Here is a 13,568-nt window from a genome sequence, read left to right as displayed (position 1 = left end):
AATTAAATGGTAGAGCAATAGAAAGGCAATTCATGTAGATTCTTATTAATTTTAAGTGTGTTTAGGCAGCAAAATCAGATTAGGAAGGGTTTAAAAATAAGAGGCTCTGTACGGCAAAAGACATAGCTAGGAAGATCAACAGAAAGCCCATGGATTTGGAGAAGATCTTCACTAGTCATACAACAGACAAGGGTCTCATATCTAAAATATACCTGGAACTCAAAAAATTAAATCCCCCAACAACAAATCCTCAAAGAAACAACTGCCCAATGAATAAGTTGGCTAAAGACTTATAGAGAAACTTCTCTGAAGAGGAAAGAAGGATGGCCAATAGACACATGCAGAAATGCTCGACCTCCCTAGCCATAAAAGAAATGCAAATCAAAACAATACTGAGATTCCACCTCACCACAGTTAGAATGGCTATAATCAAGAAATCTAAGAACAACAGATGCTGGAGGGTATGTGGCCAGAAGAGAACCCTACTGCATTGTTGGTGGGAGTGTAAACTTGTTCAACCACTTTGGAAAGTAGTATGGAAGTTCCTCAAAAGACTCCACATAGAGCTCCCCTATGACCCAGCAATCCCACTTTTGGGCATCTACCTGAATGATCACAAACAAGATTATACTAAAACTACCAGTACAACTATGTTTATTGCAGCATTATTTACCATAGCTAAGATATGGAACCAACCCAGATGCCACTCAGTAAATGAATGAATCAAGAAAATGTGGTATATCTATATATACAATGGAATTCTATGCCTCCATCAGAAAGAATGACTGCCCCATTTGTTAGGAAATGGAAAGACTTGGAAAAAATTATATTAAGTGAAGTAAGCCAGGCCCAAAGAAACATAGGTCCCATGGTTTCCCTTATTTTCAATAACTAGTATATGTCTGAGACAAGCATAAAAGGTCAGATAAGTTGATGTTAGGCAAAATGAACCCCAAGTTAAGTACTCAAACTGTTTTTTGTTGTTGCTATTGTTTCTAACATATTTATAAGGTGATTGTTTTGTCCTTCCCCCACGGTATAACACCTGTTTTCACCTTATTTGATGTTGGTATAATTTGTGGAGGAGAAGGGGAAAAAACAAATTGTTTAAATAGGAATACAGGTAGACCCCATGTAACATGAGATGTTTACAACTTTGGTGGGAGTGGGGTAGGGGGTAGGATGGGAGGACAGGGATGGTAAGGGGAAACAAAGGAGGAGGCAACAATGCTTGATAAGAAATGTACTAATTATCTTGTTCATGTAATTGTAACCCCTCTGTATGGTATTTTCACAATTAAAAACTTATTAATAATTAAAAAAGAGAAATGTATCCATTTTAAAATAAAATGATTGTTCTGAAGATTAGGAATTGATAATAATCAGATCATCACAGGATGTATGCCTGATATATTTGTCATACATTTATGTAGAATTTTCAAACAAAGTTTTGAAATGTAAATGAAAGGAAGAAAGATGAAATTGAGATAAATAACAATATTTTGTAAGAATATACAGTACAGTTCTGGATGACTTCAAAGAAAGCAAAATTAGTAAATTTTAGTAATGATGCCTCCTTCAGATGAAAGATGGACACCCGGCAAAGACTTTATTTTAGTAAAATGAACATTTGTCAAATTCTATGTTTCCTATTTTTTTATTAAGTTGCTATTGCCATATTTTGTCATTCTGAGAAAGTACTGAGAATAGTACATCTTCTTTTGATTAAATTAGTGCACCAGTCTATCTGTAAGTTGAATCCCTGTTATAATTAAAGATGGCTATTTCTACATTCTCTGAAGATGTTTCAAAAATTACATCTCATTTAGAAAAAAAACTTTCTTTTTATCTAATAGGTATATTTCATTCTGTCTCTCAAAAATATAGTACAATAAGCTGTTCTGTAAAGATTCAATCAGTAGTTTTGAATACCTGTTTGCATATGACAGATTTTTAAAGGATAATTTTCTTGCTTGATTTAGCTGATAAGCCACTGTTTTAGGTAAATTTCATGTTCTTAATTTTTTTAAAGATTTTTTAACTAGTTGTACATTTTCCAGAAGCTCAGTTCATATTTGATAGTGCAAAAAAACGACTCTGCAAAGTATAAAAGAGAATAAAAGGAAGGTAACCCTTATCTTCACTTCCATAGACAAATCAAATTTAAGCACGGCTACAAGAAGGCTAGCTGTGTTATGGTACAAGAGACACAGAGGTGACAGCATGACAATGGTTTACCTCATCCCATCTGAACAAACCAGGTCCCATCCAAACAGAATGAGAGGATATCATTTGAAGGCACAGATGGCTGCTAGCTAGGAGATAACTCTCTAGAAAACCAGATTTGTTTTACATGATAGAATGTACATCTTAATTCAGCACTGTTACGTTTCTATTTTGTCCTCCAAAAGTGCAATATGGGAATCGAGGGAGCCTCTCCAATTCTGGGAGAGAACTGCTTGAGGAAATTGTGCCTCTCATCTCTAGTTAGCAGTTGAGGAGTGTTTCCACCAGATGGGATACAGTAGAAGTCCCACTAAACTGTACACTATAATCACCATGTAGCCATTTGGGAGTCTTTTGTAGCAGAAGAGCAAGAGTATAAAGAAGTTGCTGGTCTGGTATAGGTAATTGACTGTGAGCACCACATGTGGGTCTCCATCTGCTGGGCCCTAAGAAAGAATAAAATCTGTCTTATATCTAGGTGATTTGTCACAGATATTCTTGGTGTTAAACCTTCAATTCTTACTGTAAATAGGTAAGCAAGTATGACAACCACACTATCCGAGGGCGTGGTAATTAGTTCATAAATCCTTATGATGGATGAGTAGAAAGAGGTTAAGTCTCAGTGGAATGTTGGCTTTCATTGGAATCCACAATAGGTTAGTGGAAGATGGAACTAATGTACACCAAAGAAAACCTCAACAGCGTGCAGGAGCCAAGAGCTGCAATGGGTCATATTATTTCTTGTCTTAAAAATTATCTGAGATACAATGATAATCCAAAATCTTGGAAAAGCATTCTCTGATTTCAGTGAGTACACTGCTGAATGATGAAGGAAATATAAAGTCAGGGCTACTTTTGTCACACCTTAAGTTCCTTAAAGCAGGCTGGTTCTCTTCTCCTGCAACCGGTGAATAACAATCCAAAATCAGACCCTTTTCCAGATAATTTTCCCAACCAAGCAATATTCATCTTTCCTGATGGACTCTCTCTCGCAATCCTGGAATCAAATTTCAGTCACTGACTAAAGACAAAAAATGATTGATTCAAGGTAGGACAAGTTCATTTCAATTTGGTTCCCAAAGTTTCTCCTCATAACATTTGGATTATCCAATAGAGACTTTACTTTTATGCCACATTCTTTCCTTTTACTACTTTCCCAATGCCTTTTCTCTTGAGATCACTTTCCTGATTCAATTAAAAAACTTCATTTAATGCTCTATTTCTAGAGAACCTCACAGAAGCTACTAAGTCTGCTCTTTCTTCCGGGAAGATTTCTAGATATTCAGAGTTAGATCCACATTTTTAAGCTATTTGCTAGCTCATAGGAATATGTGTGTGTTTGTGTGTATACATATATAGCTTCCTTCCTTCCTTCCTTAGCCTTCTTTGTGACTCTTTGTATCAGAATTCCTTCCTTTTTTCTTTCCTTCCTTACTTCCTTCCTCCCTTCCTTCCCTCCCTTCTTCTCCCTTTTAAATATTTTCTGTGTCATCTATGTATGGTAAACTCTTCAAAAACTGATACAGTAAGATACTCAACACTTTTCTTCTACTTTATTTTCCTCTTAAAACTAAAAACAATATGATACTAATTGTAATTTCAAGTTAACTGCAGTTTATAAAAATGTGAATAATTTTCTTGTCATCATTTTTAAAGCAGTTAGAATATTCATCCACAAAATATACACATTTTATATTCCCAAACATTCATCTTCTCAAGGAATGTGGAAATCAGCTTAAAAGAAAAGGTAGTAATTTCAATATCTACACTTTACTTGGTAAATGTCTTTAAAATGTGAAACATATTTAATGCAGTGTTTTCTTTTCTAATCATAACCAATGTGTTAGGAGATTGTGCTGATATCAATAATTCAAATTTTAATTGAGAAAATGTGTGTAGTAAGAGAATAGTATGACATATTTCCCTCATATGCAAGTGCTATTACTTTAAATCTCTCTGTGTCTGAGTCTAAACACTCATATCGAAGGAGTTGCCATTTTATGTAAAAATAGCACAGCTAGTAAATTGAGAAAAGTAAACAGTAAAATGTGTGTCTTCTACAAGGCTGAAGGGAAAGTAATGGTTGGGAAAAGTTTGGAAAGCTGTCTGAATTACTGCAGAAAGACCACTACAAAGAAAGACCTTTTTTTTTTTTTTTAGAAAGACCATTTTGAACTGGGACATTTTGTATTAAATATTGCTATAAGGATTTATGTAGAGAAGACTATAAGGGAAAGTATATGAATTGCATCAAAATTTTTAATGAACAAAATGAAACACTGAAATTTTATCATTAAAAGTTTACATGATTTTTTTTTCTGTTGGTCATGGGGCTTGAACTATGGGCCTGAGTGCTGCCCCTCAGCTCTTTGGCTCAAGGCAAGCCTCGACCACTTGAGCCACAGTGCCACTTCTGGTTTTCTGCTGGTTTATTGGAGATAAAAGTTTCATGGCCTTTCCTGCCCAGGCTGGCTTAGAACCACGATCCTCAGATCTCAGCCTCCTGAGTAGCTAGGATTACATGCGAAACCCATCGGTTTCCAGTTAAGACTTTTATTGCCAAAAAAGCTACTCAGAAAAAACCACTGGCTTCCAGCTTCAATGAATAATTTTTTGAGGCATAGTTAGACTACGTAATATAGGCTAGCCATGAACTCAGAATTTTTCTACCAAACTTCTTGAGTGCTGGAATTACAGGTCTGTCTACCATCACCCTTAGGTAAATAATTTTCAAGTTGTGGATAAGTAATAAACATTTGGATGATTATGCAAGATCATACACAGGATTTCATGCCTAAAATCCTAGAGATGGTAAAATTAGAATTTGTTTCATGTTTTCATGTGATCATTTTGTTTCATGTTACTAGTGAGTGAGAATACTGTTAGGGATATAGAATAGGTGTCATATATAAATATACATGCTCCATTTTGCTATTCCAGCAATAAGTGTTGGTAGAATGACTTTTTTTTAAAGTTCTTTCTTGGATTCATTTAGAAAGAAATTCAGTAAGTGGTATAAGGCTGCTGAAAACTGGATATGTATTCTCTGACAGAGATCAACTGTGATCCATTAGCCTGTGAGCATACTCAAAATAATTGTTAGTTTTGAATGGAATTGACAAGTAATTATAAAGTTTTACATAGAGATATATCTATACAACTTCATTGGATATCTTGACCCTCTTTGTATTAACAAAGATTGGTGAGCTATTATTGCACAAAGCTATTATTGCACGAAAGCAGTGACCTTCTTCTAGTGGGGGCTTTCATCATATCAAACAGCAACTTGCTAGTAATTTTAGGTCCCCCACTTGAAAATATGTTTGTCATATTTCTTCAATTAAATCCAGTTTCATCCTTTTTTAAATTCTGTGCAAATTAAGCATGCTTATTTTTTCAAAAAGTAACTGAATCCTTCCTTCTAAATGTCACAACTGCAAGTTTCCAGTGTATTTAACAAATATAAATACTGGACTGGAGAAATGATTTAGGCTTTCCTCATTTCTCCCTAATCAATTTGCATATTATTCCTTGGGACATTTATGTTGGCTGCTTCCAGTATTCATTGATAGACCTCCTTTGGCCCAACAATTTTGTCCTGTGTTCAGGGTTAATAACCCCAGAGATTCAATTTGACATCAGCTTTTCAGTGTGTAAAAGCAGTTTACCATCTTAAAACAGTGAACCTGTTTGTTAGGTTCAGGAATTGAGACCTAGAAAATGATAAAGTTTTGTCTCTAGTTTTGGGTTCCAGAGATGGCTTTATGATATTTTTTTCCAAATTGGATTGGTCTTTTCCTTTTTGATTACACTCCTATATTTCAAAACAAACAAACAAACAAAAACAAATTATAGTTGAAATAGCCTCTGGGAATTGGTGTGACTTTGTAGAAATCATTTTCAGTTATCACATATCTTTGGCTACGTGAGCCTATCTTGACTGAGACTTGTGTTTTACATCAGTGCCAATCAAAATGGTGGGGCTTTGAGAATCATCTTATACTAGACACAGAAGGCCTATGAAGTAATGTATTTTATTTGCAATACTGGTCATACTATTGAAATAAGGATTTCTGCTAAGAATTGTGGATATTTAGAAATCAGGACAAAATTTCTTGTAATGCTACTGATGGAACCATTCATGTGGCTCGATCAAGAGGCTGAATCAAACATTTAAAAAATATAGTGGGTAAATAAATTAATAAGTAAAAGAAATAAATTTATTTTTACTTTATTTTCTCATAGGATAAGAAACAATTTATAACAAACAAACAGTTTACAACACTTGGAAAGATCTTTGTTTTTTTTTAGTGATAAAAATTCTTGCCATGTAGGCCAAGCTAGCCTTAAATTTATGATTTTCCCCAGTCAACCTCTTAAGTGCTGTGATTTGATATATGTGTACTACTACACTCATCAGAGAAAAAAATAATGATCTGTTTCCTCTTCTTCCAATTTCGACAGCCATTTTATCCTCATAGTTATTTTTAAGTTATCTTCCATTACCAAATTCCACTCAGGGTGGAATAAATGTTGCACTTACTCCAAGGTTCCTCCTATGTTTGATATGTTCTCTATTTGTCTTACTTCTATTAAATACACCCATCTTAGTATAAAATCTGGGCATTGCTTAGTATTCCTTCTTCCTCATCTTCCATTCTCTCTTTCTTTGGCTATCTCTGATATTCTACTTTTGTGTGTCCAAATCATATTTTGATTTGCATAAGGAACTGGTAAATATGGCAGATTATTTTGGCAATGGTGGTTGTGGAATTTAGGATTCATCAAAATTCGCTGCCACAATTTTACCATATTTAGCCAATTGAAGAAGGATATCTTGTCAATGTATTTTTCTCTCAGCAGAGGCTAGGAATGCCAAATTTTAAGAGGAAGCAAAAATATTCCTAAGGAATTTTGTAAGTGAGAAATAGTTCCTCATTTTGATATAATCATTGAAACTAACAAGAGATATATGAAAAATGTCCTGACATAGGTTTACTTCTTTCTAATAATCTATCCAAAGTTCAAATCCATCAATTAAATAGTCATTCATTGGGTCAAAGACCTTATGATACAATCACTTGAAGAAATGCCCTCACCAACACATCCAGGCATGTGGTAGAATAAATATACATCTTCTAATCCAATGAAGTTGACAATAAAAATTAACTGTCATAGGAAATGTCTCTATAACCTGACTTTATATTAAGATAAGTCTACCAAATAGATCTAAGATGAGTAGATAAAGAATACATCAAATATAAATGGTGAAATGATTTGAAAGTAGGATATAAATCTTGGAAATTTAATAGCTATTTGACAGCCAGATAAGTTCAGAAAACTACTGGGAGACTAAGGAATAGAGGATGTTTATAATATAAAATCATGAAAGTTGTCAATTGAAATTCTTATGACACATTTGCAACGGTCTGGCTAGAACATTTGAGACCCTCAAATTAAAAAAATTAAAGGTTTATCATAACCAACTGAGAGTAAAACAAGTGAAATTCCACTGAAAGTTACATTTTACTGTCTAAAAGCCAATCATTAAAAAGGTAGCTTACTTGTGGGTAACAGATATGTAGGAATAAGTTCATATAAAAAAATCAGATAATTTAGATAATTTAGATAATGATCATCTGGTAACATATGAGATGGCCAAATGGTTGGTGAGAAATCCATTATTGAGACTAGATGATTTTGTCCATTCTTTCTTAGAATTTATACCTAGAGGCAATGAGAATATTCATTTTATAGGAGCCATTTTATTCATGAGTTAGGGAAAACGTGTCACTTCAGTTAATTACATTGCTATTGAAGGGCTAATTGAAATACGTGGCATTAAGATATTTTTAGTTGGGCTAAGATATTTAGTCAGCTATTTTCCAGTTATAGTAGTGATTTCTGGCTATGATTATAATGCTATATAATTTCTTGCCTTCTTCTATTTTCTTTTATTTAAATATATATATATATATATATATATAATTTTCATTAGGTAGTTATATAAAGAAGTTGCCATTGAACAAAATAGTTCCTAAGTACAGTGCCTTTGATCAATGTCACCTCTTTTAGGATTCTCTCCCATTCCTTCCAACCCTTCTCTCCCCTCAGTTTTCTTGCATTTTAACTTGTGTGTTGATTGTTTTGCCATTTAACAAAATTGTTTATGTATTCAGTGCATCTTGATCTGTGTTCATCCCTTCAACATTTTCACCCTCCTTCCAGCCACCCCTTCCCTTATTTTTTTCAGTTCTGTGGCATATACCTGTATTTCTCCTGTTTGGTCTTCTACCTCTCTACTCTTGATACCCTCCCTTCATTTGCAAGCACCTACTTCCTGGTAATCATTTTCCTAAGCTTTGACTTACTTAGTCTGTGTCAAGAATTATATGATGCATTCTCCCTACTATACTTCAGTTAAAAATGTATAATCCACTTGGGTGCCACCCTATGTGCTTACTTCTAGATTTATAGGCACATTCTAGTCATGCAACCTGTGTTTTTCTGGGTTGGACACAGCTCACTTAACATATGGAATCTGCCCAGATGCTCATCAATGGAATAATGGGTAAATAAAATATGATACACACACACACACACACACACACACACACGAACCCACAATGGAATTCTACTCTTCCAACAGAAAGAATGATATTGTATTATGCATAAGAAAATAGAAAGACTTGGAGAACATTTAGTGAAGTAAGCCAGATCTTATTTTACTTCATACCCATTCTTTTTTCAATTATATGATAGTAATGAACAAATTGTTAATCTAGCTCTAATGCCTTTTCAAGAGTTTCCCGAATTCTTTATATCCTATCCGTAAACACTTCATAGAACTGAACTTTTGAGATTCCTCAACTGCTAGGTTACTCTTTGTTCTCTCTCTCTCTCTGTCTCTCTCTCTGTCTTACTCTCTCTCTATATGTGTATATGTATATATATGTATACATATATATGTACATATATGTGTGTATATATACATATATATATATAAATTACTTAAGGAGAGATAATAGTATTGTTTTCCAAATAAGGTACATCAAATGCTAATGATAATCTCTGTGGGAAAGCTGGAGGGGGATATGCAGTGAAAGTTTGTTTTGCCAGGTGCCAGTGGCTCGCTCCTGTAATCCTAGCTACTCAGGAGGCTGAGATCTGAGGATCATGGTTCAAAGCCAGCCCAGGCAGAAAAGTCCCTGAGACTCTGATCTCCAATAAACCACTAGAAAACCGGAAGTGGCCCTGAGGCTCAAGAGGTAACCTTGAGTTGAAGAGCTCAGGTACAGCGCCCAGGCCCAAAGTTCAAAAAATGTTTAAGTTTAGATCCTAGAAAAGTTTATTCAAGTATTATGGTCCTAATTGTTTTTCACCTTTGTGCATATTATCTAGAAATTCATGGAGGATGCTACTCTACTGTTGGCTGTAAATATCTCTTTCACTGCCAGACTTTAAGGAGACAGAGCAAAAAGCAAGCCTATTTTCCTAAAAAAATATATAGTCAAGGAGAATTTTATCAATTCAAAATAAAGATGAAGACTATTGACAGTGATTCTATCTTATAAAATGGCATGGACATTTAGAAGACTTTAAAATGAAATATTACTTTAACTTTCCTGTTTTGAGTTTTGTGAATTTTTTTTATTTCATACGAGTTATAGTTAGCCTAGAGTAATAGTTTGCAATTAGGGAAAAGTGCTTTTAAAAAAAACTATTGAAACTTAGTATTTAGAAGATTGGAAGTATGACTCAAGTGGGAAAGAGCCAGCTTTGAGCAAGAAAGCTAAGTGAGAGCACAAGGTTAGGTTCAAACCAAGTCACAATAATAATCTCATACTTAATATGTATAGGGCTATAAATTTCAGAATATTTTAATGGTAAGTAAAATGTATTTTGGTATGATGAGAAATTATAGTTCAATTTTCTGACCAGTTCTAATGAATAATACAAATGTAAAGAAAGAAAACTGTAGTGAAGTTTAAATTAAAATGATAATTTATGCTAGATAAATGTCCACAGTATCCCTTGACATTCTATAAAATATTTCCATTGCTATCTAAATGATGAGTTGAGTAGTTATCTAACAGAGAGAGAGAGAGAGAGAGAGAGAATGATTTGAATAGAGAGACTCATGTGTGAAGGCTAAACGCCAGGAATGAAATTGATCATTAAGACAATTAAATATAAACTAACATGGAAAGAAATAATGGAAGACTGTTAGAAGATGAAGCTGGAGAGAGCAGTAGAGACTAAGGTAGACCTTTTCTGTTTTTAAAAAGGAAAGAAGCCAACAAAAATTATAAATAAGACAGATACCTTCAAAATAGCATTACAGAATGATTGATTTTCCTGTCCTGAGGAGAAAGAATTGGAAGGACCAGAGAAAGTGGGTTCACTTAGGAGGGCTTTTGCATTAATTCAAGGAGAAGATAATGATAGCTTGAATTAGGACACTGGCAGAAAAGTTGCTGAAAGATGGAATGTTTGAGAGCTACTTAGGAGGCAAAAAATCAATACAGCTCAGTTCTCACTATTATGTGGGGCAGGAGATGCGTGTGTTAAAGGACTTGCAGATTTCCAACACACACACAACTGGATCAACATTCTAACTGATCATGCAGATGAAAGCTAGTGGAAAAAGACACTAAATTCCTTAGGGTCATGGAAAATTACAGACATATGAGGTTAGAATCTAAGACAAGGGATAAGGTGTAGACATATAGTTACATATTAAATGACTTGGAATATATTAGAAAATCAAAGTAAAAATGAACTAGGAAGCATACACTGCATGTATAATTAAGAGTTTTTTTAAATAAAGGGATCACTAGACGAGTGGGAAGGAGTGGAAGAATGAGAGAGTTTTGAAGGAAAGTCCAAAAGAAGTTATACTATGAGGAAAACTGTTGATAGGAAATAGTCTTTAAAACATGATATTTTGTATTATATGCAATCCTCTGTGTTAAAAAAAATGTACACATAAGGTGGTAGTTTCTAAACTTATAAAGCTTATCAAATCCTTCAATTGAAGAAAAAAACCCAAGGATGGTATTTTGTTTGTTTGCTGCTTTAAGGTTAGAGCGTTTTCAGGCCTTTTAAAAGACAATGGAGAAAGTAAAGTATATAAACAGCCTGCAATATGCAAAACACAGAAGAAAGCATGTCACAGAATCTCATATTTTTGTAAAATAGAATTTAATCTTTATAATAAATCTGTACTTGTTGAGATAATGAAACAATATTTTAGAGGAGTTAGAAGATCCTACTCATTTTACACTTAGTAGTCAAGATCAAACTGGAGCCCAGGTCTAGGTTCAAATACTTTTGCAAAGGTGGAGACATTTCAAGTGTTCTGAGTTCGAAACTGACCTCCTGCTGATCACAGATAACCTGAGATTGAGCCCTCAGCCCCACAGTAGAAAAACACATACTTTGATCTGCTTTTTCTTTTCCCTTCCAGAGTTTACTATAACAATTCAAATGTGTTTTCTGTCCTCTCCAGTGCTCCCACACAAGCGAGCCACAGGGACAAGTGGCTCCTGTCTCTGAACAGTATAGAAATAAAGTCAGTAACAGAGTAAAACTTGAGCAGGAAAGAAAAGTTTTCTGCAAAGACAAAGATGAAGTCGCCCATAGAAACAGACAGATGGGCCAGAGCCTATACTCAGACCTTGGCTGCTCAGAATTTCCCTTTATCCCCTCTGCAGGAATTCAGGAGCTAGCGGGAAAGGGTTGGATTTCTCTCTCTTTTTTTTTCTTTTTCTTTGCCAGGAAGGCCAGGGGCATTTTAGCTGTCTCCAAGAAATCTGAGCAGGTGAGACATAGGTAAGATTTTAGGAGTGCCGGATGGTCAGGCCTCTGAGAGTAACACATTTGTCATAAGGTCAAAAAACTAAGGTTGCATCTATTTTAGCCTGGAGAGCACTGTCTGTGGCTGCATTCCATCACAAGACTACCCCAGACCTGCTTCAATCACAGCCAAAGTACTATAACAATATATTTGGTATGGAAGAGAATAAACATTAATAATTGTTTTGAAAGATTGAATAATCACACACACCGAGGAGAAAGAGAGCAGGACAAGCTGTTATTTTCTTTAAAAAAAAAAAAAAAAGTAAAAAGCCTTGCTGATGAATGTAGCTTGAAATAAATCATATAGATTAGTAAGCATTTCTTATTTTGGTGTGCTCAGCTTTAGCATACTTGGATAAAGTGTTTGTGATATCCTGAGGCTATTAAAAGCAAGCTTTTTGAGTAGCTGCCTTGTTAGAGAAACATTTAGCCTGGAAGAAGAATGCTATGGTTTGATGTCCTTTAGTCGTGAGCAAAGGCCGCTGGAGCTGTATCACTGTGGGTGTGGGTACTGGGGTTGGGGGCAGGGCTTGCTGAAACCTTCTTGGTTAAAACCTGTAGCTAAGTCTGGAATGATTGTAAAACACACTAGTTAGGATCTCAGGTAATACCTAGCCATGGAAGAAAGAAGTGGAAAATAATCAGAATTATCCCTTTGTAGTGGTCTTCTGGGGGTTGTGATCAGTTCCTGAACAGCTGGGCATGCGAGCAGCAGAGGACAGGGCTCATAATCCTTCTTGCGCAGGATCAGGTGGAGGAAAAAAATGCACCTCCAGGAGAAACGATGAAGCTAATGGATCTGTTTTGGAATACTTCCCACTTACTCCCTTTCCATCAATTCACTCATGTTTCTTCTACCAGACTTGGAACAGAGGCTGGAGTTTTTCAGAGATAAATATTAGATTGATTCATTTGTAAATTCATTTATAGGAAACACAAAGAATCCCAAAGACAAAGTCGGATTTAAAGCTGCACGCTAAAAGCAGAATTTAATTCACAATCATTATTGCTATTTAAAAAACACTATGGCATGAACTATTAATGACATTTTTGCAGTTATTTTTATATAATCATGAAAGAGAGTACATCAGAGCAAAGTAGACACACAATAGAGAAATAAAATAGGTTAAAAACCAGAATGAAGTGGTTGGTTTCCTGTGTGTGTGTGTATGTGAATAAAAAGTCTAATGAAAATGATTTTAAAATGGCATAAAAGCCATATATTTTTATCAGATAAATCTTTCAAAAAAAGGAAGATGAGTTGATTAGAATTATTTTGTCAGCATTAATTCAGTAGTGTGGTTTTTGAAAATAATGGTAATAATGGAATAGAATTGAAAACCCAGAAATGAACCTACAGACCTATAGCCATCTAATCTTTGATAAGGGAGCTAAAACAATAGAATGGAAGAAAGACAGCCTCTTCAGTAAATGGTGCTGGCAAAATTGGTTAACTACAATGTAGAAAACTAAAGCTAGAT

This window comes from Dipodomys ordii, unplaced genomic scaffold (genome assembly GCF_000151885.1).
Source record: "Dipodomys ordii isolate 6190 unplaced genomic scaffold, Dord_2.0 Scaffold65, whole genome shotgun sequence".
NCBI lineage: Eukaryota > Metazoa > Chordata > Mammalia > Rodentia > Heteromyidae > Dipodomys > Dipodomys ordii.
Note: the sequence above shows the minus strand (reverse complement) of the source record.